Source organism: Tyto alba, unplaced genomic scaffold, assembly GCF_018691265.1.
Source record: "Tyto alba isolate M040663 unplaced genomic scaffold, T.alba_DEE_v4.0 Super-Scaffold_1, whole genome shotgun sequence".
Taxonomy (NCBI): Eukaryota; Metazoa; Chordata; class Aves; order Strigiformes; family Tytonidae; genus Tyto; species Tyto alba.
In genome coordinates, this window is record NW_024881261.1 from 13,367,268 (window position 1) to 13,393,240 (window position 25,973).

Consider the following 25,973-nt stretch of genomic DNA (forward strand, 5'->3'; position numbering starts at 1 on the left):
TGTGGTTTCAGGATTTTTTTCAAGTTTCTTTCCAGCACAATTTCATTCTTACCCCCTTGTGGTGGTATGTCCTGCTGAGTGCAATATTCTCGCAAAGTTCCTGTTTTCCTCTTCACTTGCTCATATATATCCTCAGAATAACAAGGATATGTATTTGTTTACAAATTTTTATTTTCCCTGCTGGAAATATTTATGCTCCCTGCGTAGAGCAGAGAAGCAGCTCCTCACTACCACTGAGTCTGCAGAGGAGAGGATAGAAATATGAAGGCAGCTGGGTTTCTGCTGTCTACCATTAGTACTCAAGGTGAACCTCCAAATTTTCCACCCAATATGTCTTCTCAGATGGCTGCCAAAAGCCTTTTCTAAGATTGATCAGTTTTAGAAGACTAGAAATTGGACTGGAAATTGGGTGAATATCTGGAGACCCTTTACATGGGCAAAAAGCCTTAGGGGGGAGAAGCCAAAAGATGACATTCCTTCACAGTAATCTTATTCCATGAAACAGAAGGAGGACAGGATGAGAAGAGGAGGTTTCCCTTCATATCTCTTTCCTCTCTCAGAAATACACACACACATGCACACACACACACACCCTCATCATCTTAAAGTTTAATAAATGTCCTTTTGCCACTTCTGACTTTTGAACACTTTCTAGTCCTCTGTTCTCTCTCTCCCCCCACTCCCAATTATGTACTCACATAAGGCCCTGTTCTTCATCTTTCACTTCCTCCTCCTCATTCAGTCTGTCCCCAGATGTCCATTTATTCTTCCCTAGATTCCCTTCTCTAGTTTTAGACCCTCCATCTGCTATATCAATCACCCTTCCATTGACTAAATACGTATCAGGAGGTTTACAATTGGGATTGCAGACGTTTGAGGAAGATGTCTGTCTGCCAAGACAATTCAGACCAAAGAAAGACACTGATCACCAGGAAACTTCCTCTAAACACAGACAAAAAACCCTGAAACTAAGCTGAGATCATTCCACTCATTTTTAATGACTGAAAGAAGTTTTAGAAGGTGCAAAGTACAGGATAATTTCCAATAGAAAGAAATGATTAACACTGTTCCTAATGCTGGGTTTCTGCAGGCAGCACCAGATAAACTGAACAAGCTACAAAAATAATTGCTTGAGGGAAATGAAACTTTGAAACAGGTTTCTAAGCATGCCTAACCAGGACACACTGGAACAGCATTTCAGTGTCATGATACTAAGTTTGTGCTTAAAAGACTTCCATCACTCAGATGATTTCAGACAGGCGCACCCATGGAACATTTATCTAATGAGGAGTGGAATTAAAGCAGAACTACACTACTTCATCTGCTGGTCTAAAAGAAAATTCTAAATTCCTGCTGTGACATTGAGCTGAATTATCTCAATTACAGTAACAAACAACATTGTGGTGAAAGGACCAGCTTCTTCTTAATGCATGTTTATTGAGGAAATCACGAAAGAAATAGTAATCAGGAGAAAAATAATGTGATTTATTTTCTCTTAATTACTATCATGAAATACAGTGCAGTATAGGATTTTGGAAAGGTTTTATATTGCCTCTTGCTAAGGATAGTATTTTAAACATTCTACAAAAGCTTAAACAAATTAACAGAATTATTAAATAAATAAATATGCATAGATTTTTAAAAATTATGAATTATGTTTTAAAGAGCAATGAGTAGATGAAAGGATATGACATCTTGATCTAATTCCTGAAAAAATAAATCTTCGCTAGGAGAAATTTGCTAGATTTGCCACTCTATATGTCCCCCCCAACACAATGTGATTTGTCCTCTTGAAGAGGGTTGTTAGGATACACAAAATGATGGTATGTGAAAATCTCCTGTTCTGGAACATAAAATACAGAGGACAAAATGAAAACACAGGAACCAAATCACCTGTGAAACAGGGCAGAGCAAAATCACAAACACAAACCCCAGCCTTGTTTGTTTTTTTAAGGGGTAGATTATTTTGCAGATTGTTTTATCAAAATAGAATAGAATCATAGAATGGTTTGGGGTGGAAGAGACCTTAAAGATCATTTAGTTCCAACCCCACTGCCACAGGCAGGGACACCTTCCACTAGACCAGGTTGCACAAAGCCCCGTCCAGCCTGGCCTTGAACCGTTCTAAGGAGGGGGCAGCCACAGCTTCTCTGGGCATCTTGTTCTAGTGTCTCACCACTCACACAGTAAAGAATTTCTTCCTTATATATGATCTAAATCTACCCTCTTTCAGTTTAAAGCCCTTACCCCTTGTCCTTTCACTACACTTCCCGATAAAGAGTCCCTCCCCATCTTTCCTGTAGGCCCCTTTTATGTACTGGAAGGACACTGACGTGCGGAAAACAGACTCCACAATCTGATAGATTGTAAAGTAGGTATGTTTATTCAGCGCTGGGCACATAGGGGATCACTCCTCCAAATATGTGCTACCATGTGGCACCATTGCCTTAGATTTATAGAGCAAATGATTACATATTCATAATATTTCACAATACGCCTATACATATGCATCACCTATCCCCGCTTCGTATTAAAATTAGCATTTCCATGGTCTCCTCCCAGTTGAGTCTGCGCAGTGAGTTCCTTTGGTCCTGGGCAGGGGTCGTGAAGGGCTGGGCGGTGGTCGTGGGAGGAAGTATCTCCTCTTCCTCAGTGCTGAACTTTTCACCCCGAATTCCTGCGCAGTCTCTGTCACCCCCCTGGACCCGCAGAGCAGGTTTGTGCCGGTTGTGGGGTAATCTTCACTTACTCAGGGGTGGAGGAGGCTTTTTACTTAAACAGGAGATAGTGGTCGATCAACACAAACATCTTCACTTACTCAGGGGTGGAGGAGGTTTTTTACTTAAACAGGAGATAGTGGTCGAGCAACACAAACACCTCGTACAAGCTAGGCAAACCCTTATCTCGACTATTTCTCTCGTCATCCCCTTCTTGCTATTCCCATATTAACCCTTACATCCCCTGTTCCTATCTAGGCCCTGTATCAACACTATAAGGTCTCCCTGGAGCTTTCTTTTCTCCAAGCTGAACAACACCAACTCTCAGCCTGTCCTCATAAAGGAGGTGCTCCAGTCCCCTGATCATCTTTATGGTCCTCATTTGGACCCTCTCCAACACTGCTCTATGTTCTTATATTGAGGGCCTCAAGGCTGAACACAGTACTCCAGGTGGGGTCTCATGAGAGTGGAGTAGAGGGGCAGAATCACCTCCCTCAACCTACTGGCTACATTTCTCTTGCAGACCAGGATACAGTTGGATTCCTGGGCTATGACCACATATTGCTGGCTCACAGTCAGTTTTCCATCCACTGATACTCCCAAGTCCTTCTCCACAGCATTGTCAAATGTTTTGCACAAGTCCAGGTAGGTGACATCAGTTGCTCTTCCCTTATCCATCAGTGCTGTAACCCCTTACTGTCATAGAAGGCCACTAAATTTGTCAGGCACCATTTACCCCTAGTGAAGCCCTGTTGGCTGTCACCAGTCAACTCCTTATTTTCCACTGTGCCCTAGCATGGTTTCCAAGAGGATGTACTTCATGATCTTTCTAGGCACAGAGGTGAGACTGACTGGCCTGTAGTTTCCTGGGTCTTCTTTATTTCCCTTTTTAAAAATGGGGCTTATATTTCCCCTTTTCCAGTCAGCAGGAACTTCGCTGGACTGCCACAACTTCTCAAATAGGTGAATAGTGGTTTGGCCACTTCAGCCACCCATTCCCTCAGGACCTGCAGATGCATTTCATCAGGTCACATGGACTTATGCACCTTCAGATTCTTTAGATGATCCCGAACCTGGTCTCCTCCTACAGTGAGTGGTTCTTCATTCTCCCAGACCCTGCCTTTACATTCTGCATCTTGGGCAGTATGACTGGAGCACTTGGTGCAGACTGAAGCAGAAAAGTCATTGAGTACCTCAGCCTTATCCATATCCCAGGTAACCAGGTCTCCCATTTCCTTCCAGAGATGGCCTGCATAGACACAGACAAAGCCCCTGATCAAATTTTTTGCTAGACACATGTTCATTGTGTAGAAATTCCTTGTTCTCTTTTTAAAAATGTGTGAACTTGCTGCTAAAAACAGAGAAAATAATATAAATTAAAGCAATCATTGTCTGTGTCTTGCAGAGCCCCTGGGCACTCTGCCTTAGGGGGTTTGCCAGAAAAGGAGCAAATTCAGGGTCTTGATTAATTGGGGTCTTAGAGGTGAGATGGAATAGAGAAGCCTAACAGACAAACACATGGGGATACAACAGGAAAAGAAAATGCAACCACATGAATAACTATCTTTTCTGGATCTTAAGGTGTCTCTGCCTGGGTTTCAAAGGGCTTGTCAGGTGGATTTGTCTGATCTTTGGCTACCAACTGTGATCTAACACCCCTTGAAGTTGGAGATATTATTTTTACCAGATATTTTCACAAAGGAATGTACTTTCTGAAAGGAAATGAAATTATAGTAGTAAGGCTGTTTCTGAAAGGTTTTGGTTTGCTATGAATTTTGCATAAAAGTGAAAAGGGGTTAATTTTTGAAAGAAAAAAAAAAAAAAAAAAGAGCACAGTTTCTGTTATATTGCTGAGTTCTTTCTTCTTGACCAAATGAAGGCTCAGCAGAGAATGCAGGTTAACACTGAGAGATTTCAACACTCACCTCCCTCTGGTCATTACTGAAATATCTCTCTGCATATATTGAAAAAACAAGTTTCATTGTTGTTTCATTGAATCTTGCATTATTACAGCTGCCACGATCCATTTTCACACTAGGAAGTTGCTCACAGCATGACTGTGCTGTGGCCTCTACTGGATGATGCACAGCACCAGGCACATCCTCCAAAGTGTAGATTCTTTGTTTGCTATGAGAAAACATAGACACAAAAGGACTGGATGAGAGACACTCAGTTTGGGTTTCCTAAGCAATCTCAGCTCCTTGCTTTTCTCACCGAGGTTTAAACTCCCCCTAGTGAGTTTTGAAGTTACCTGCGGGAATTAGTCATCCAATGGAAGGGTTCCCTCTTTGGGTTTTGTTAAAGAGGGGGAACAGAGCTGCAAATCACTCCTCTCTGTTCCAGTGTGTGTGGAAATGGGAATTTCATACTGAGGAAAGCAATTTTATTTATGCTTACAGAAGGGATGGAAGGGTGGGAGTGGGGACAACACCTTTGGGTGTCTTCATTTTGTCTGTTGCTGGAGGAACTGACACTGCACCTGATCACTTCTGCACCTCAATACTTCTCCCTGTCCCTCAGGTGTCCCTCCAGCTGCCACTGTCCCCCCACTGGCTACCTGTCCCCATTTCCAGCCACTAAGACCACCCAGACCAGTTTTGTCTGCAAAACAACAAAAAATGAGTAGGGTTTTACAGAGCTTTCACCGAAGCTTTCTCATTCTCTTTCATGGCAACCTAATGAAGGATATGGTTCAAAAATATTCAGCACATAAATAGGGAACTCAAGGCATGTTACACTTTGAAATGAAGCCTAACACCCTCTGGAAGTTAAATGGATCATCAGAAATTTCAGTGAAATTTAAAAAAATTGATAGACTGTCTCTAAATATTATTCTCTCCCTTTTTATTATTATTTTTTTTTTTTAAGTGTGGAAATGATTCCTTTACTGAATCTTGAAATCTGCAAACATCTTACTGTAGGGCAACCTTTGCTATTTCCTCCATGCTATTGGGGGTTGTAATTATGCGGCACCTTAGCAGGTGGCAAATTCATATGCCCAGAAAAAAAAAAAAGAGTAAGAGAAAGACAGAGAATAATTCATGGTCTCACTAAAGGAAACAGCCTCAGAAACAGCTTGCTAGGGGACGACTGCCATGGACTCCCAGCCTATGTCGTACATATTTCAGATCCATCAATATTTTCCTTTACAGAGGCACCAGCGTGGGAGTACTGAAAGAAAGAGGAAATAAACAGGCTGTGTTAGTTTGCCTGGCTTCCTGGAAAGTGCTAAATTGCTCAAATGCTGCTGGGGCCTTTGCTGAACACACAGCTCTGGGGAACCTGCTCAGACTTTCTCACCAATGGACTGTCTCTGGATACAAAGCACCCATTTTATAAATATAGCATAACAACATTGGCACCTACAAGCCAGTTACCCCAGAACTCTTAGGTGTTTTTTTTTACATTACATGATGTTTCTTTATTTAATATTAATTATTGGTGTATTTCATGTGCTTTTTAGTTTTACAGCTTTAAGATAAAATGAGCATTTTTTTTTACAGCTTTTTCCAAAAACTATGATAATTATTAATTCTACACTTTATAAATGAAAAGAGTGAATCACATGTAATTCACATGACTCCTGCAGGTGAGATTTTATGAAAATCAAGTTACTCTGAGATTCATTAGTGTTATGAGCTTTGACAGGACCAACCTCCATAATTCTGTCAGTAAATGCAAGGCCAGGTCTAAGGTCAAGCAAACTAAACAAGTGCCTCAGACAAGAGCCTGCAGGGAGTTATAAAATGGTTATTGCCTACTCAGATGATGTCAGTGCTGGGGAAAGTTGGGCTGACAGGTGACGGCTGGGCATGTGGCAGCCCTGGGAAGAGTTAGCAGTTGCCCGTGGCTCCCAGTTGTATTACATGAGAATAGGACTTAGCCAGCAGGTCCTCACCTGAACCCCCTGACATGTCTGAGCAAAAGCATCTTCTGAGAAGGAACTTCTCTTAGCTCTGCTTCTGCTGCTCATTGAAAACAAACATTTTTCCCTTTGTTATTTTCTCCCCTTCCCTAATTTAATGTTCACGTTGGTGTATGTAGAAGAAAGTCTTGTCCCACAACAACAGGTAGATTGAAGGTGTGTAGAACAAGTAGATGGTTTTTTGTCCTGTTCATCCTGAAAGGAAAACAGAAAAGATAATATATCTATAAAGAAGTGGTAATAGAGGGTGTATTTCTGTCAGTATTAAGTTGCATGGAGATTAAAACTGTTTCTGTGAAAAATCTCTCAGTGCCTTCTTCTTGGGTAGCATACAAGCAAAGTGACAGGTTGTGAAACACAAGATACTGTTTGTTTTCATTAGGATTTATTTCCCATTACACCTTATTTGAGAACAACTTACTAATTCAAAACGTCATGAGCAGAGCTGTAGACTGTTTCTTCACATGTCTAAAGTAAGATTTGGGATTTTCTTTTTGCTTGTTCTTCCTCAAAATTTTGAACCTGTTAAATAGAGATTCACAAGACATTATTACTGCTCTGCTCTGAAGGCATCTCTGACTCCTGCAGCTACTCTACTAGCTGTACCTTGTCTTTCTCCCAGTTAACCTAAACTGCACAGACAAGCCATATCAATCAAACCATACTCTTAGCTGAATTGCTTCCAGACACATGGCAAAGGTAAGGTATCACCATCATCCTATAATATCCAAGCCTCCCTGATAGGGCACAGAGGATAAAACCAAAGCCTTTCTGTCTTTTTGCTTGCAGGCCAGCATTTGCTTTTTCAGCCTGGCCACAGCCCAGGCCCTGCTGTCTGCTGAGCTGGCCACGGATCCTGGTTCACACTGTGCAGTGTGTAGCCCCAGATTCTCACACATGGTAGCAGTCTGCTGCAGAGGTGAAGACAGCAGACACCCAGGGTGGCACTGCCCTGGACAAGCTCCCACCAGATATGCTGATATGAATGAGAAGCCTGAAGATGGCTCTTCCTGGGAGAAGTGAAGGCATGTCTAAAACACAACCTGTGAAAGACCTAGCAGACAGTCCTTCTTGCAGTCATTCAAAATGGCATGGAAGTAATTACCACTAATACTTCCTGAGGTTTTCCTTTGGACACCAGCACTGCAATGGACGCTTTTGCAATGCAAACACAAGTGGTGGTGGCTGCAACAATTGCAGTATGCAGTGGTGTTTCTATTAGCATGTGTCCTAATGATGTTGTAAGTAGGTAAGTTTTAATCAAGAGTCTTACAATCAACAGTGTCTAGCCCCCTATTTTGTTTGAAAATATAAAAACATCTGGTTGCAAACTTGACTTTACTGAAAAGAATTTACCATCGACATAAATCAAAACTGTTTTGATGGAAAAATGCTGAGTTTATGTCAGAAAACTAAATGCTTGATTTTTTGGATTTTCATCCAATTTAAAATGGAAATGTCTGTTTAATCAAGAAAATATTTGGAGGAAAAATTCTCAGCCATCTGTATTTAAGTCTCCTTGATGACAGGTTCTTTTATTTCCTGAAGAGCTTGTTTCAGCATCGAGTTATGCTGGAATAAGTTATTCAGGACCAGCCACTTGTTTCTGGATAGCACCATGTATGAATATTCTTACTCAGTAAGAACCCTACATGTCTGCACAGATCTTGTATTAACTCCACAATCCATGTATCAGAGACAGGAATAGAGGGGTTGCTGATGTGATTTTCTCAGGAGTTTCCTCCATGACCAGTAGGAGAGCAGGCTGTAAAATTAATTCTCTTTAATGATGAGGGATTAAAACAAGTTGGGACAATGGGACTGAAGAAAGTATAGGGGCAGCTTTTTTCTTCTCCTTGATGTGAGAAAGCAGAGTTAGCCTCTACTCCTTTCCTACATACTGATGAAAGAGAGATTTAGAGAGCATTTGTGCCCCTTAGCAACTGTGTGGGCTTCTCTGGAAGAGCTCCCTTTTTGCAAAAAATCCTTCTTATGTCTCTCTCTCTTCTGCATTAGAAACATACATACCCTGCTTTATGCCATCCTTCCCCTTTCCTACACTGTTCCCCACCCCATCATGGCTTCATCCACTCCTGAAAGCAATTGTTCTGATATTGGTGGTGTAAGCCAGCTCAGTCCAGGGTGGCTCCTGCTGTGACAGCAAAGGTGAGAATGTTCTCAGCCACATCCCCAGCACATAAATAAGTGTCTCTAATATGATCTACACTTCTCACCACTCAGGGAGAAGGATGAGGTGAGAAACCTGATGGGATCATCCATTCTATGAAGTGCCAGCATTGCAGTGTCCAGGAGTGGGTCAGGTTCCCTGATGGTTGATTATCACCCACTGCTGCCTCCCCAGATCATCTGTGCAAACAGTCAGTGGTCATCTGCTCTACCAAGTCATCCAGATGCTAGGGTGGGCAGTCCTGACTGCTTCAAGAGTGGTCTGCAGACACGTCCAGGACTGCTTCTCCAGCAGCACCCAGACATACAGAAAGGTTTTAGGGAGACATTCTCATAATGCTTCAGAAATGCAAATTAAGGTATTCTTTCTACATCTAATCCCCTGCACCACCACTTAAATCCTTTACAATGTCACTTAGAGAGCTCAATTGTTCTGTTGCAAACATGATCTGAAAGAGAAACATATGTTATATATTATTTGCTTTCTTTTCATTAAGTGTTGACCAGGGCATCCTGCTATTTTGACATGTAAATCTATCATCTGCCCTTTAAACTTATCCCTCTCCCTCCCGAAAAATGCCTCTGATAATCACAAAAACAAAAATATATATACATACACTTTCTGTTAGCTTAATTTCTAATAACATTTTCTGCTCTGATTTTATTTTGTTAGTCTCTTTTTACATTTAATTTGGCATCTGACCAACTGAAATGATGCTCTATTTATGCTTTTTAGCAAATGGTTTTGGCTTTGAATTCTTAACATTTCATTCATGGTTATTTATTCTTGTATTTAGTACATATCCAGCTTGCCTGCTTTGTAACTTCCAAATGAGAATATCATAAATGCTTGGAGGCTTATTAGATCTTGGTCTTTAAAAAAAAAAATCAAATATGAGAAACATTTTTAATATTCAATTTTTCATGCATCTGAACCAATGACTTACCAAGGTGAATTGAAGCTAATGTACTGAGAGTATTTCCTCTGCATGATGACCTCATGGAGAGTGTGTGCATGTGTGTGGGCATGTGTGTGTGTGTGCATGTGTGTGTGTGCATGCGTGTGTGTGTGTGCATGTTTTTCTCCATACATGTTTGTGTGTCTGTTGGTTACTCTTCAAGATTTGTTCACTTTGCATGTGAACCTGATATTAGCACAGAAATATCTACCCAATCTCTTCTCTAAATAAAGGATCTGATATCCAGCAAAGAAGTTGCAGCTGTCCAAGGCCAAGTACATTGAAGAAATTCACAAAAAAAAACCCTAAAATGTGAGTATGGAGTAAAAATTACTCAGTGACATGGCCTGTTCTGAAACTAGGCATGAAGGTCCATTCTGACATCAGATTATATGCATGCAGGAAATCCAGCACCCTGCTAATTGTGAACCATGCTTTTACATAAAAGTGGCTTCATTAACCCATGGAGCAAGCAAGATAGTAACATGTAGAAAAGCTCAGGCCTAAAATGTTAGGAGTAAAGCTGCTTCCTTTACTCATCTTCTTATCCTGCTAATATTTCCCCTTGACTTAGGAGAGCTGCTGCTACAGCTCGAGTAAAATTTTAGAACTTCAAGCATTATTTTGTAGAAAGCTACTGGGGAAAAACTATAAAAATCAGATATAGAGACTTCTGAAATTTCCTTTGAAAGTTTGTCCTGATTTAACATGCAGACAACATGACTGTCATGGCAGTGATGTAAAAATATCTTTCCTGTCTGGTGGGATAATATCAGAGTTGGACAGTGCCTGATAATCACATCCTGTCCTTAGATCCTGTGGTGTTTTTACTTGGCGTAATTTATAATTCAATGCCTTAAAATCCTCCTTCAAGTTTGCGTGCAAAATTCCTCATTTTCAATCCTAAATTGTCATGTCCTATTAACAAATGAAGTTGATTACATCTTTTTCAGATTAAGTAGACCTCATTTCAATTGCCTTTCTCTATGGGTCATATTTCCTCAACCTCTTATTACCTATGTTGTTTTCCTTTGGACTTTCTCCATTTTGCCTAAATGTCCATCAATGTAGGATGTCTAAAATTATACCCTACTGCAACACCTCATGAGGGCATTGAAATAATTACATTGCAGCTGTTGCAAAGTCAGAAACAGAGGAAAAAAAGGTCCAGTGAAGTTTATTAAGTACAGAGAGACCGCCTTCCCTGAGCTTCAAATTGGTGACAGCCAAAAACCATTTTGGAAGGTGGTCTACCTTTTTAACAGCAGCATGACACTGAGTCCCATTCATCTTGTGGCCTACAGAAATCCTCAGACCCTGATCTGCAGCCTGAATGCACAGCCAGCTCCTCCTCACTGGACTTTACTGTGTCTGTTTTTTTTCTTTCTCATGTATCTGTTCTAAATTTAATTTGATTAATTATAGTCCAGCTCCCTCCTATATAAACACTATCTACCAAAGACAGAGAAATGAGATGCTTCTTTTCATAAGGCAATTGTTCCCCTGTCACACATTTGACATATCCTTTTTAAACCTCAGTTGCGCATACAGTGAAGGTCCTAAAAAACAGAGCTTTTCCGACAGGGTCAGTAAATATGCTGTGTAATTAAGATGTGTAAAACAAAGATCTACAGGTCTGGCCATCTGTTTTGACTTGTCTGGCTAGGACAAGTGCCCCACAACAAGCATATGTTTAATGCTTGGATGTGGTCTCTGGTTTGTCAATGCTCATGTCCGTCTGTTTGGAGGGCATGGTGCCCATTACACGATGCTGAGGTGCTTGGCACCGCTTTGGGCACAGAGAAGATTGTGCAGGCAGTCCACACAGGCTTGCTGGGTTGCATCTGTTCATCTGGATCGCCCACTGATGTGTTTTCTGACTATGCCAACACAGCTGCCACATGTCTAGTGTTTGCCTCATGTCTGCTGAAAGGCCTGTGCCAAAGATAACCAACAAGGAGTGGAGAAAGGGACTTGGAAAGCTAGATAGGAGCTTGTGGCAACTGGCTTTCTTGGGCTGGGCTACAGGAAGCACAGCTGAGTAAGTTAAATCCAGAAGCACCTTCCCCAAAATCACTCTGCTGTACGTGGCTTGATAGAGGAGATGGGTGTTGGGAGAGAAGATGGCAGAGCCTTCAGAGATGTCACCCCAGAGGGAACCTTGTCACTGTATCAGAGACCCACATAGTTCTGTTGGCTTTGTACCTAGAAAACATGTCCCAAGGGCTTTTATTCAGATCCAACCTCTGCTTTAAGCAAGTTCACTATGTGTTTGATTTTGTGCTCCTAGATACCACTTGAGTTAGTATTGGTGTATTTGAAAATGTGAGAATGACCGTAAGGGATCAGAAAATAGGGCCATCAAACCCGGTCTCTTTTTTCTATCCTCATGCACAGGTGTGAATAAGAACAGTGAGCACAGGATACTGTTGTCCAGAAAGTCCTACCTTCCAGTGACCAGCAGCACAGTCACTCCCTAAACCAGAAGTATTATTTTTATATTTCATAGCTCTCAAAGGATTTCTACACATGAATTTGTACAGTTGCTTTTGAACCTGAGTCAGTCTGAATAACCAGTTTTCCATCAGGAGTCCCACCGCTGAAGTACACAGAGCTTGAAGAATGACTGCAGTCCTCCTATATTCAAGACAGAAGAAAGAATACCTATTTATTTAGTTTGTACCTTGGCATCCTTGGTGCCTAAATGCACTATTTGTTTCCCAGGGTGCTGGGAGCTTAGCAGTGCCTGAAATGCACAGATACCATAAACTCAGAATGCCTCCAGTCCACGGAGGTTATTGCTCTTGCTTGACCTACACCTTTTATATCCTTCGTTACAGAGTTATCCAGCTTCAGAAGGAAGAAGAACAAAGCTGCTTCCTTCACTTTGCCCTCAATATCTTTTAAACCATTGGTCAAGCCCGGTTTAAGAAAAATGTTAGTTCAAATCCAGACAGGCTGAGGAGGGCTAATGGCTCAAGTCTTGCAACTCTTGGGCAGGTCCCTAAGCCATTTGCTGGAAAGGTTGGGACTTTTCTCACTGCTTTCTCCAAATACAGAAGAAAACTGTGCTTTCCTTCTGCAGTGAACATAAGAGTCTGAAGCCCAACATGATCGGCAACCTAGTTAAATAAAGGAATCTTTCCCTGTGACATAATTAAAATAATAACTACAGTGATTTATTATTTGTACATCAATGTTGGTTTGCAACCCCAGCTATGTACCCAGTGAGACAAGAACTTACAAGCACAGAATAAGAAAGCAAAGTACAGTTTCAAAAGCATGTAACTGCTACTGATTTTGTTCCAGAAGCACTTAGAAATTCCATCTGCAGGTACAGAGCTTCCTCCTGGAGGTTGTTTATGCCTGTGTTAAAAACCATTCCTTGTTCTTGCACCCTACATATATAATAATTAAAGTATTTGCAGAAGGTCATAAAGGCTTGTGCCAAACTCAGAAATTCACCACTGGTTTGGCTCAGGTTTGCTTATCAATATCGCTGAGTCTGCTTGTACAAGAGAAAGTTGCATTCAGTATAAAAATTAATTTAGGTATGGAGTTCGTCATTGATGATTAAGAAAAAAGGAGAGATAGCAAGATAAAAGCCTGTTGAGATATGAGATGTTACTGGACATCCTGTGTACTGTCCACAGCCTATCTAGGCCAGAGAAGTTATCATACATGCATAAAAATGAGAGGATTTTGACAGTCTAGTTGTGATATTTTTCCAGAAAACATACATTGACTTAGTTGAATGTCTCCCTGGCATAGATTTATCACAAAAAATAGATTTGTCCTCAAAACTGAAGTAACACCTGAAAACTTTGATCAAGATAGGAAGATTTGAAGAAGAGTTAGTACAGCCACAAGAATGAGAAAGGAGGCTAAATTTCTTGAAGAGCTGCCACCTTTGACTGCTTTTTAATGTCCTCCTTTGAATAGCTGCTGAGCTGGGAAGCTCAGTCTATGCTTGCACAGAAGCTTTTATATCCATCAGAGGTGTCTATTTATTATTTAAGTGTTTGTTTAAGGTAGCAATTACCAATCTTGGAAGCTGCTGCTAAAAAAATCTGATCAATCTTCAGTGATTTTAGGATTAGGGTAAAAGAGAGGATAAAACTGAGATGCAAGGGGAACAGCATTCTGAAAAACAACCTCAGCGTAAAGGTTTCAATTGCCAGCATCATCTGAATGGCACAAAGACCCTTTTTATGTAAGACTTCAGAGTTCAGTGCTGCTGGCCCAGTATTTTGTCTTTAGCAAACTGCTACCCTGCACCATGGATAGTCAGATCGCAGCTTCATCACTTAGACATTTATTTTGTGCTTCATTTCCTCCCACCTTTGATTTTCTTCCTTTTGTCAAATCTTCTTGATTTAACAAAAACTGTTCATTGATCCAGGACTGACAATGAAATTTTTAAAAGAACCAAACCTTGCAAGCAATCAACATGGGTAGCTCCAAAACCAGTCTGAATAAAAGAGAAGCATTTTGAGTTTGCGCATTTGTTTTTTAAATTAAGGTAAATGTTTTCCATTAAAGTTTCCAAATAGGAATCCAGAAAACAAGGAGAGATAATAATAGTTAAAAAAAAAAAAAAATAATGCAATTACATTCTGTATTTCTTAGAATAGAAGCAATTTCAGTTATTGTACAGACTAAATTCCCTCCTGAGGTATACACAGGAATGCCAGAGATTTAGCAATGGACAGTGCTGAGAAAGCCTATCACACCACATTTTATGTCTTCAACTTTTTGTCCTATTCTTTCCAGGTTACTGTCAACATTTTTGGGAGAGATACTTACTGGAGAAAAGTGAGGGATAAACCAAACATGGACACTGAGTTCTGTATTACTCTAAAATTTGGTTCTTCTATTACTCGAAAACTGTCCATTTCAAATAAGGAGCTGTCTTTCTTGTATTTAGCTGTCATTTACAAGTGTCTCCCATTTGATATCTACGAATTTTTCATCTATCACATATATCAATCTATTGAAAAACAGATCCTGGTCCAACAGTTACAAGTCTGTATGCTCCAACTGGAGAGGCATCAAATGCCTGGTTAGAATAAGATGAATATGAAATCTTCACTTGGAAATTTACTGTAACAGGTATTTCAAATTTATTCATTCCCATTATAAATTTTTTTGATGAATGTATTCATGGAAAGCTGGAGATAAAATGGAGAAGAGGACGAAGAGCCTTGTGCTCAAGCCTCTGAGTGCCATAGATTTAGGTACAGTTTCCACAGACTACCCAGTTCACGTTAGGCAAACCAGTTATTTTATCCCTCAGCTCACACTTCAGATGGGAAAACATAATAGATGATAGATAGATAGATAGATAGATAGATAGATAGATAGATAGATAGATAGATAGATAGATAGATAGATAGATAGATAGATAGATAGATAGATAGATGATAGATAGATAGATAGATAGATAGATAGATAGATAGATAGATAGATAGATAGATAGATAGATAGATAGATAGATAAATGATGTTGGGATGAACATTTCCTTGTAGTTTCTGTAAATATACTCAACCAGGTGAGGAAGCTTACATCAATAAGAAATTTCCAATGAGAAATCTTTTTTTAAGGGAAAGAAAAGAAAAAAAAGGAAAAGAAAAAAACTGTACAAACAAAACCAAAATAAAACATGCTGGTATTTCTCTCATGGTAGGACCTTGAAACATTGTTTTGAAAGAAAAAGTCAGAATTAAACTGTGGTATGATTCAAGCAGTTGATGTTCACTTGAAAGTGTACTGAAAAGGGGAGATACTCCAGGAAGATGAATTGCAGAATTCCTTAGATATAAAATAATTGGCCTAAAATATTATATTAGAGACAGTTCATATATCCGTGACTGCTTTGGGAAGAGTGATGGAAGCTTCTCCATTTCTCATAACCTTGGTAGCTTAACAGTCAAAATGCAGGGAAGTCTCTGGTTCCTGGAAGGCCCTATGTCCAGTGAAGCCACCAAGCTTAAAATGTGTCCTGATTTACTACCTCTCCCCAGAACAGTCCTTCCCACAAGCCAGTTTTTTTGCTACTTCTCATCCTCCCAAGGGAAGGACTCTGAAAGGGTAAGAATGAAACAAGAAGGTTTTGTGGTCAAAAGGACAGTATATATGAAGGTGGTACATTTATTTCACTGTCTTTATTCCATGCCAGTGAGTAAAATAATGATAACAGCTTTTTTTAAACTAGATTCTACTCAGGATTTATGGACATTCACTGACACAATAAGCAAAAAACCACTGTAGCACTAATCACCTGATCAATTAGCCTATACTGCTCCAAAGCATAGCTGAAAGCACAAAGAGGCATTGTCTATTCACAGTGCCCTGATAAGAGTTTCCTTGTCTATCTCTTCTCACATCCCCTTCCCTTAAAACCCATTGCTGATTGGGTTGCTGAGTCCCAGCCTGCCTGCTCTGCCAACACTTTGCATTAAGGGCAATCAGCCTGCAAATGTTATGTCCCATTTGTAAAACAAGGGCCCCGAGACCTTGCTTCTACATGTTTTTTTATGCATTACAAAGTGTCGGAAAAATGTTTGATTTCTTGAGTGATACATTTCCTCAGCAAATATACTGGATCTTCCACCCTTTGCTTCATTTTCTGCCCATACTAAATTCTGAATGAATAGGTGAGATAAAATGGATTTACACAGGAATCTAAGAAAAAAAATCACCTCACCATTCATCCTGTTCACTGTCCTTGCTCTGGGCTGTGGGATGGGGTAAGAATGGATCTGTTGTGTTGCAGCACAACCCCTCCTTCTCCTTCTTTAACTTGCTAGCAGCACTATTGCATCTGGCCCTGGACCAAGTCCTGACATGTGACAGGTTTTTCGGAAGCTGCTGGGACATACCAAAGGCAGCAAAAATGTAGATAAAAGATAGAGGAGAAAGAGAGGAGGAATAGGTAAACTATAGAGCTGTGGGAAAGCTCAGAAACAGGACTATGTGGAAGTGTACTTATGATAGGCTGGAACAAGTGACAAAAAGAGCAGATGGATCTGGAAGGCAAGGATTTGAATCTCAGACCTTACTCTCTTTGTGGCCTTTGACATGCCACCTAGTTAGATAGAGCTGGTGTTGGCAGATATATCAGCTATTCTGCACAGGGCTGATTGGGATTATCTCACCCAAATTAGTCACTAATGCTGCATTTCAGACTCCCATTTAGATAGTCTTATGTGAGTGGTTTTGGAGTGAGCAAAGCCCAGACCTGGCTGGAAACAGCAAGAACGCAGAGGTGTAGAGATGATACAGAAAACCAGGGAGGAGGGAGTTCAGAGGTGTTTCTGTAAGACTCTTGTGAAACATCTAACCTCTGTGTTTTCTCTTTTATTATCAGTATTATTCCTCCTGAATGGGCTAATGACAGGATAAATTAAAAAGAATGAGGTGCTTTGAGAATAGAGTCATTATAAAAATCAAACTTTGCTTGTTTAAAATACTGTGTAACAACTGTGAAAGATTCCCGCACCTTTGTTTACATCCAGCATAGATTTATTGGCAGTTCTCTTCTCATTGTTAAAGCTATATTCAATTTTACCAGCAACAATGTATTGTGATTGGAGCGAATTGAATTTTCTTTTCCATTCAAAAATGATTAGATGCTCAATGTAGAACTGAATAATAAGCACCCATCCATAAATGTTTTGCCTGTGGTTATACAGCATCATGTGCCTTCATCACTGCTGTACACAGAAGATATTATTATAGAGACTCAATAGGGTTGAGCCAAATAGTCATTTCTGCTTACCTATGTCAGATACTAAACTAACCTTGGAGTAGAATTCCTACTCAGGTCCCAAATATGGGCTTCTAAGGAGAAAAGTCTCACTCTTCTGGTTAGCAAAATAAGTGAAATCTAGGTTATGAAAATGAGGTTGATTCCATTTTCTTATTCTATAAATAAATTGTGGTCCCACTATTAAGTGAAAGTCTACAAATTAGGGGGCTAGAGGTAGGGAGCAGAGGTGATATAAACCTTGTCAAACTCAGTGAGACTTTTTGTATCTGCCTTCAAAACATTTTTGAACTTTTTCTTGGAGAAGTGTCTGGTTTCCAGAAAGAAAGGGTGTTTCTCAGGGTCAAGGCCACATGTTCAGGGTTTCACAGTCTTCAACACCATGTTACTTCCCATCCAAGTCTGACAAAAAGCAGAGATAAACAGATGAGCTGTATCAGAGCTGGTAAAAAGAAGGGAGAGAAAAAGAATAAGACCCAGAGTCCTGAGACCCCAGAATTTTTTTCCCCCCCCACACAGAGTCATAATATTTCTTTGCCTTTTGCTTCCTCCTTCTGTCAAAGTTCTGAGAGATAAAAAAAACATTAAAGTCAGAGAACTCTGGAAAGGAAATGAGGCTTCTCACTTTATTACTCTTGATTAGCAGCAAATTATTCTCCTAACATTTACTTTCCCTTCATTTATTTAAGAGTGATTACATGCAAATAGCAGTTAAAAACATGTTTTTTTAATAATAGTTTTGTTTGCCATTGTAATTGCTTCTGTAGCACCTCTGAAGTCTGAAACACACCCCTCCTGACACAAAATCAAATGAGCAGCCTTGATGCTTTCGTTCTTTCAAGTACCCTTTCCAAAACAGTATAAGATGTAGAAGTTTCTTATTTATGATGTTCGTGTGGTTCAAGCTCAAAGTCTGTACCTATATTCCCATACGGAGAAGCCTAAAGACCCATTTTAATTTCCTGTTCCCTCAGAAGCTTCTCAAGCAAACGAGTTTGTTTAGCTAACCTGTAGATCCACTGTCCCCTGTACTTTGCTGTCCACAATCACACCTGAAGTCCAGAAGCTCTGAGAGGTAGGGCTGATCTGCAATTCAGGCAGAGTGGGGATGGCACTGCTCAACCATAGCTTTAGCATCCCAAACTACAGCTCCCTGATGAAACACCATAGGTAGCATGGTGAAGTTATCACTTGGATATTCATTTCTAAATGTTCTGGGAACATCTTTTTTTTTTCCCCTTTACCTCTAAAGTGCATATTATTGAAAACTCTTACAACAAAAATGACAGACTTTTACTGTCATCTCCAGGTGGTAGTTTCTGTCCTCCTATAAAATCCATGGCTGAGACTAAGACTGAGAGTCTGTTTCAAAAGGGGGGATGGAGCATCTGTCCTCAGAGCACATTCTTTGCCATTGGTATTATTGTGTCCTTGTCTTGTTTATTTTTCTTTCATAATTGTCATTTATGATGATTCCTTCTACATTTGAGGGCTAATCCAGAGTAAATTGGTCAGTAACAGAATGATCATACTTTTCCAGAAGTACTGTAGTTCCAGGAAGAGTTGTAAGGATATCTATCAGTACAGATTCACTCTCTTTCTAATAAAATCTAGCACTGGTGGGAACTCCAACAGCGTTTTCTTGAAGTGAACATGACCTTCTGGTGAAGGAACTTGAGCAACCTTCCTCCTCTGGGATTAGAACATGATTTATGCCTCAGTACTGTGAACAAATTTTCTACATGGACTTCCATATGCATGCATATTTGGGCAACTTCACAATATGTGCAGATATAAATAAACAATTGCTTCCTATAAGTGGAACTACATTGTTCTGGAGTGGGAGTGAGGAGAATATCTGAATGACTAAAGCAACTCTCATTTTTAAATGTGAAGGAATCCTGGACCTGGGCCTGTGTTCTTAGTAAGAGGTGTTTAAAAAAAGGACTGTCTCAGCAAACCTCTAGGTCTCTGAGGAGTTACAAGAAGTAGATTTGTCAAAAACAGAATTGCCAATTTTGCACAGTTGCTTTTGGAATACCACCACATTTTGAAACAAACTGTATTAGAATTCATATCCAGTTATGGAGCTGTACAGGGCTCCCTTAACAAGCATAGTCTGGCTGTAGGGAATAAATCCATCTTTGTCACTAATGATGTTTGTATTATTTTAATGCTGTTGTTTCTTTGGATTTGTGTGGGGGACTGCAAGCAATCTTATTTCAACCACAGCTCACCTGCCCTGCATCCTAAACAGAAAAACTCTTTCACCTGTGGATGTTAGGAACAGTGGGGTACACCAGGGGATGTGTTCAAGGACTTTGGCCACATAATCTGGTAGTCAGAAAACCCCATTCCAATTCCAGTGACCTTTACCTATTTGATGTAGGGGGAAAAAGTCCTCTAACAACATTTTTCAGTGATCTGCATCTTTGTCATATAGTAAGTGTGGTACCCTGTCAGGAGACTTTGTAATGTGGTCATTTGATAGATAGTCATTTTCTGAATGACTAAAGCAACTCTCACAATTTCAAATATGAAGGAATCCTGGTCCTGGGCCAGGTCCAAGCCATTCAAATGCTGGGAAATGTGTTTCCAAGGTGAAGTTCAATTGAATCCCTTAAATACATTTCTTAAATTCATTTTTTTCAAGGGATTTAAATCCTTGTCTAGTGTTCCAGATTAACAGTGTTTTATATCCTGAGCACAAGCAATGAAAAGAGCCGTTTTTCTCCAGACGGCTTTGCTGATAGCCTGTGAATCAGAAGGCCCATCTCTGAGGTGAGCAAGTCCATTTGCCCTCTGTGGAGGACATCAGGTTTGCAGCAGGACAGAACATCCTCCAGAAAATCCTAGCTAGGAATCAGGACACTGATATCCTATTCATCCTTTGTGGAATAAAGCAAAGATAATTGCTGCCTTATACCTTGGCTTCCCCATGTGGTGACCTTCCTCACTGAAAACCTCAGAGAACATATATTATATATATGTATAAGAGCATATAATTTTTATATATAAGAGTGTATAAGTATAAAGAGCATATTATCTCTTTAGATAGTTAGAGGATGTTCAGGAATTGTGTTGGATTCCTTTATAGATCTCAGAAACCTGACAAATCTGCTGATTGAGGGTAGGTGCAATGGGTTTGCAGCAGCACATCTGGCCAAGCAAACGCAGTGCAGAGCTCTGCCTTTAGAGGTGACTGACTTGATTGCCCGCAGTGTTAATTGAACTGAGTTCTTTCACTACAAGTATTTTGCATTCTCTTGCTTCACTGCTTATAAAGGTATGGATAGAATTTTATCTGGGGTATTGTGAGGCTGAGAAACACAAATGTGCTCTTTGTAACAGAGAGGGTAAGTTTGGTTTTCCTGTGTTCTCTTCCAGTGTTTTCTTTGTACCAATCTTTCGGTATTTCTTCCCTCTGTTCCCAGTCTACAACAGATTCTTTCTCTTGGTCTAACCCTAGGAAAATAATTTTTTTTTTTTTTTTTTTTAAATAAAAAGTGTATTTTTAGCAACTGCTGTGCAAGCAAATGTGGTGGGCACCTGTGATGATGTTACTAAACTTGGTGTGGACTATGAGTTAATATCTGGTAAAGATGGCTTAGGAATTGATACTGCATCTGTATCCCATGGTCCCTAATAGCACCCTGTCCCTTCTCCTTCATAGGAGTAGAGGGGTGGGTAACTGCATACAGGCAGATAACAGAGCTGCCCAACCCAGCTCCTCTCTTTCACTGAAGAGCAGAGTAAGACATGATAGATCAGCAAGTGAGGTGAGTAATATTCTATGGCGAAGAAAGGAAGCCTTTTCTTATAGGTATTTAGAGGAGATTTGATAACAGTTGGTGACGTGTTGTATCTTTTCTTTCTGTCTTGTGATGCTACTATTTCTGTGTGCCAAATATGCTCCCCCAAACACAGATTAGGTATACCCTTTTCCTTGTAGGTGTGAAAGGGAGACACCCATGCTTGCATCTTTCTGTTTTTCTTTAGGAGATATATCTCTTACACAAAAGTTTCCTTTGGTTTACCTACTTTGCCTTGAAACAATGACATTAAATATAGGGCAAGGATGTGACAGTGATGAAAAAAGGAGCAGCCACTTTTTTGCCCTGGTTTGTGGGGGCAGCAACTTGAGGGGGGCTCCATGGGTGAGCAGAGAGGGTGATTTAGGAGTCAGTTCTAGTAATGGAGGCGAAGGAAGCAGGGATAATTTCTGCATTTATTTCTGCTCTGTGATGCTCTTTCCAAGACTAGGAGAGAAATTCCCTTGTCACACTGGGGTACCTATCCCCTTTGAACTGACCTGACCGTACAACTCTGCACAAGTCATTACCAGACAGTGGTAGGACTACCCAAGTGCTGTAGGCCTGACCAAAACCCTAAAGGTTACGCAACTGAGAATATCCTTCTGTCTAAAACCTACAGCATAGCCCAAACGGAACAATTTCACTGGCCTGTGCTAAGACAACACTTCACCCCGAAAAAGGACTGAATTCTTGGTGTGAAGAGTTGACTGATTCTTTTTCTCTCAAGCTACTCATGATGCCTCAGTTCTTGTGGGTCCTGCAACATTGAGGCAGTAGTTGGAAGAAGCAAAGATATTTTTCTTCAGACAGGGAGTAATTTCATCTTCTTCATAGTGACATTTTGACTTTAGGATTATCTTAAAAACTAATCACTGTAAGTTTGTGTATTAAAGTTTTGGAGAAACTAGTATTTAAAAATATTAGGAAAGAGGGAAAACAGTGGTTTATAATGCATTAGAGGGAAAAAAAGGAGTATCTGGCTCATACTTTATTAGCAGATTTAGCCTTTTGAGCAATAATTTTTATGTATGATTATGGGATGCCCTTTCTGAGTGAATAATGTGATTATCCAAGATTGTTTTTAAGAATTACAAGACAGATATATTGGTAACTTAACTACAAAATTAACAAATCATGAAGACATGTATAAACCATCATATTTTACACATCATTTTGACATCAAATCCAAGATTTCATTAAGGGTCCTGATCATCAGGAACCTTAGATCATGGTCTTCATTATTTTGTGGAGTCAAACTGGGCACCCAGTACAGGAGAAAAATCATCCACAAAACCTTAGGCCACAGTGGATGATCATTCTAAAACTTCTAACCTGACAACAACCTACACATCTGTTTTAGCTCCATTTGTGGGGAGAGCTTTGCTGCTGATTTCATAATGATTACTCGCTGGAATAAATACATGAACTGTATATTCATAACCAAGATTCCTGATGAATAGAGATTTCTTTTGTAACTTCAAAGGTAAATTGAAGAATTCAAGTACATCCATCCTTCTCACACTTAGAAAGATGATCTTTGCCATTATTTTATGCTACTTAAATACTACGGTGCCTTGTACAGTTACCTACAAGATATCTAAAATGGAAAGAATCCCATCAGTGGATGGACATTTCCCCAGACAGTTGAACTGACTTTCATGACAGCTTAGATGAAGTGAAGTTACTGGTACCTCTGCTCTGTGTCATCTTGGACCAGTGATGACTGGCCCAACAGACCTGCAGGGTTCAGCCATCAAGATGAGTCATGAAACTAGGGCACTGTCCCTTTTGGCAGTTACCTTATTGATGGCTTCCTCCAATCCAGTAGCTAGGAAATTACTTGGAGCTAAGAGGCATGATGAGGCAGAAGTGCTATCCAATACTGTAGTTATGCCTCAAAAGCAAATGGACAATACTTTGTGTTCAGTGCTTGGTTTCCCAGCCAGATCCTCTGCTTTATTCTCCCGTACTCTCAAAACAGGACTCTTTAGTTTTGCCAGCCTCTAAAGCTGAAGCCTGGGAGTGGTTGCATTGCTAGTTTCTTCCCACTGAATTAAGATTGCTTCATTGCTGTTTTCCTTAAATAAAGATATTTTTTAAAGTAATAAATATCAGTTCTTTGCTGTTGGCATATGAGCTTCAAGAGCACATCCTAATATTGTTTTCATACTTTTCTCCTGTAGGGCAGAAAAACTCCCTCTATATTTTAAGTTAGAAACTGAAGTTAATTTCTTTTTGTAGCAAGAAGCTAGCACATCAAAGAGGATGGACTGACTGCAGTCATATGCATGGGTTGTATAGCTGCTCTTTCTGCCACTTCTGCTTTAAATGATGGGATCTGCTGATTTGAGTTCTCCCTTTTTGGTAAGCCATTAGAAACTGTTGCCTTTTTTCCTCCCCAAGATTTCTTCTTAACAAAACTGAATTGGAAATTGTGGACAGACATGGATTTTCTGGAGAAGATGCTCTCCTGAACTGAATCCAAGTCTCCTATTTCTAACATGGGTGTCCCTGCTGAGCTGTTTTACAATAAGAGGAGCACCCTCAAGTCCTCCTGATTACTTCTGCTATTATGTGCAGTGTTTCAAGTGACTACTAGGTTTAGACCTTATGTGTGAGATTTATCTAAGGTTACAGGCAGAAATATCAATGAGCAAAGTGGCAAAGGCAAGGATTTACTGATGAAAAACTAGATATCTCCCAGCTGGGGTCTTTCAGAGTTGTGACTGTTGATTAAGCAGTGGTATCCTGTTGTTTGTTTATGTTGTATAAATTCCCATCAGACCTCTGCCACCCTTCCTCAGATCTGAAATAGGGGTCAAAAGGGCTTCTGACTTCCAGAGGAAGTGCACAGGGTATTTAGGATGCTGTCATGCTTACGTATCCATCCTCAGTTTCCTGACATGACACAGAAGTGAGAAGATGACACACATTTCCCTGCTCCCTTTCACCATCCTAGCTCTCTCTCTTGTTAGTTTGAACAGCAGGCAAAGACCAGTTTATGTGTCACATTAGATTGTGAACCACAGTGATAGACACATGTCCACTCCTGGCATAGGAGTAGGGATAGTAGCTGAAGGCTATTTACATATTTTTTTTTTTCCTTAGTCTTTGAAATCCCCTGACTTCTCTGGGAACAAGCTCAAGATCTTCTTCTTCCTAACCTAGGTTTTGACACCTACCACAAAATTTAAGATCTTCAGTGCTCCAGCCCTAAAGAAATAAGCACTGTGAGCAAAGTGCTGTTCATGACCCTCCACAGAAAGTGGGAGAGGGTTGGCATAATACATTTTTATTCCAGTTATAAAAGCTGCTTTGTTTGATGAGCAGATAAGATATTTTGTCAGGAAATGGTTCCCAGCAGACACAAGTCTGCCAGGTTCAGAGAATGGGTTGGGTGCCTACTTGCACTTAATGCCCTGAAGAAATGAGAGGGCTGTATCCCATCTGCTGTTGTCAGAGTTTGGAGCCCAAGAACCATGACAAATAATGCACAAGAAAAAACTACCACAGTGAAAGAGAGTGGAGAAGAAAATGACCCACAGTAAATGAAAAAAGAAAAAGGTTAATTTTCCTTGGCAGTTATTATGAAACTTTCACTCTTTTTTTTTTTTTTTTTTTTTTTTTTAGTGTGTAAATTTAACAGTATTGCCCAGGAATAGATTGAGCATTTGAGAGAAAACTCCACACCTTTGGAAAAAATGAGAAAGGAGAAACCAAAACTCCTGGCACTAACAGACTACTAATTTGGGTCTGTAGCAATTAATTAAATTGATCTTAATTAAATTTTTTCATGCTGTAATCATGAAACAGTCTGTAATTCTGCCGCCTATGCTGTAAAACTGCAAAGTATTCCCTTTGCATTTGTAAATAATCCTAACTGTTATTTTTAATCAAAGGTCCACCTGGGCTTAATTGTTCCATAGGTTTGGTGTAACTAAAATACACAAATTTCTGAGGTTACTTACAAGCAAGATGATAAAGTGATTAACTTTGCCATCTGTGAGCCCTCCTTCATCACCATCATCTCTTCACGGACCAAAAATTGAAATAGCCATTTAATCCCAAGTCAAGTCTGTGAACTCAGGATCCCAAGCATGTGTGGTCAGTTCAGCAGAGTGAACAAAAAATAATTTTGACTGATAGTGACCCATACTGTCACCCTGTGACATGGTTGTATGTCCCCTTCCTGGCTACCTGAAGGGTAGCATCCACCACTGTGCAGAGAGTATGTCCTTATCCAATGACTCACTTGCATGAAATAAAGACAAGTTGATTGAAATGCGAAGTATAACAATAATTTTTTTTTTTTTTTGGTAAGTAGGAGGGAGGCCTCCAGCAAGATCAGACCTGACAAGTAGAAAGAAAATACCTTAAAAAAGTCTTAGAGAGCAAATCTTTTCTTGCTGATTTCTTTGAACATCACGAACTATATTTTTCCTTCCCATATTAGGCTAGAAAGAATCAAAGACTCAGGGATGTGATCTATCTCTCTCTGTCGTAGTGACTAAATTTGTCCCAAATAGAGCTACAAGGCCCTGTGTGAATCATCTGAGCCAGTGTACCTCCTAATGAAATCATCCACAGGCCAGATGGCAAATC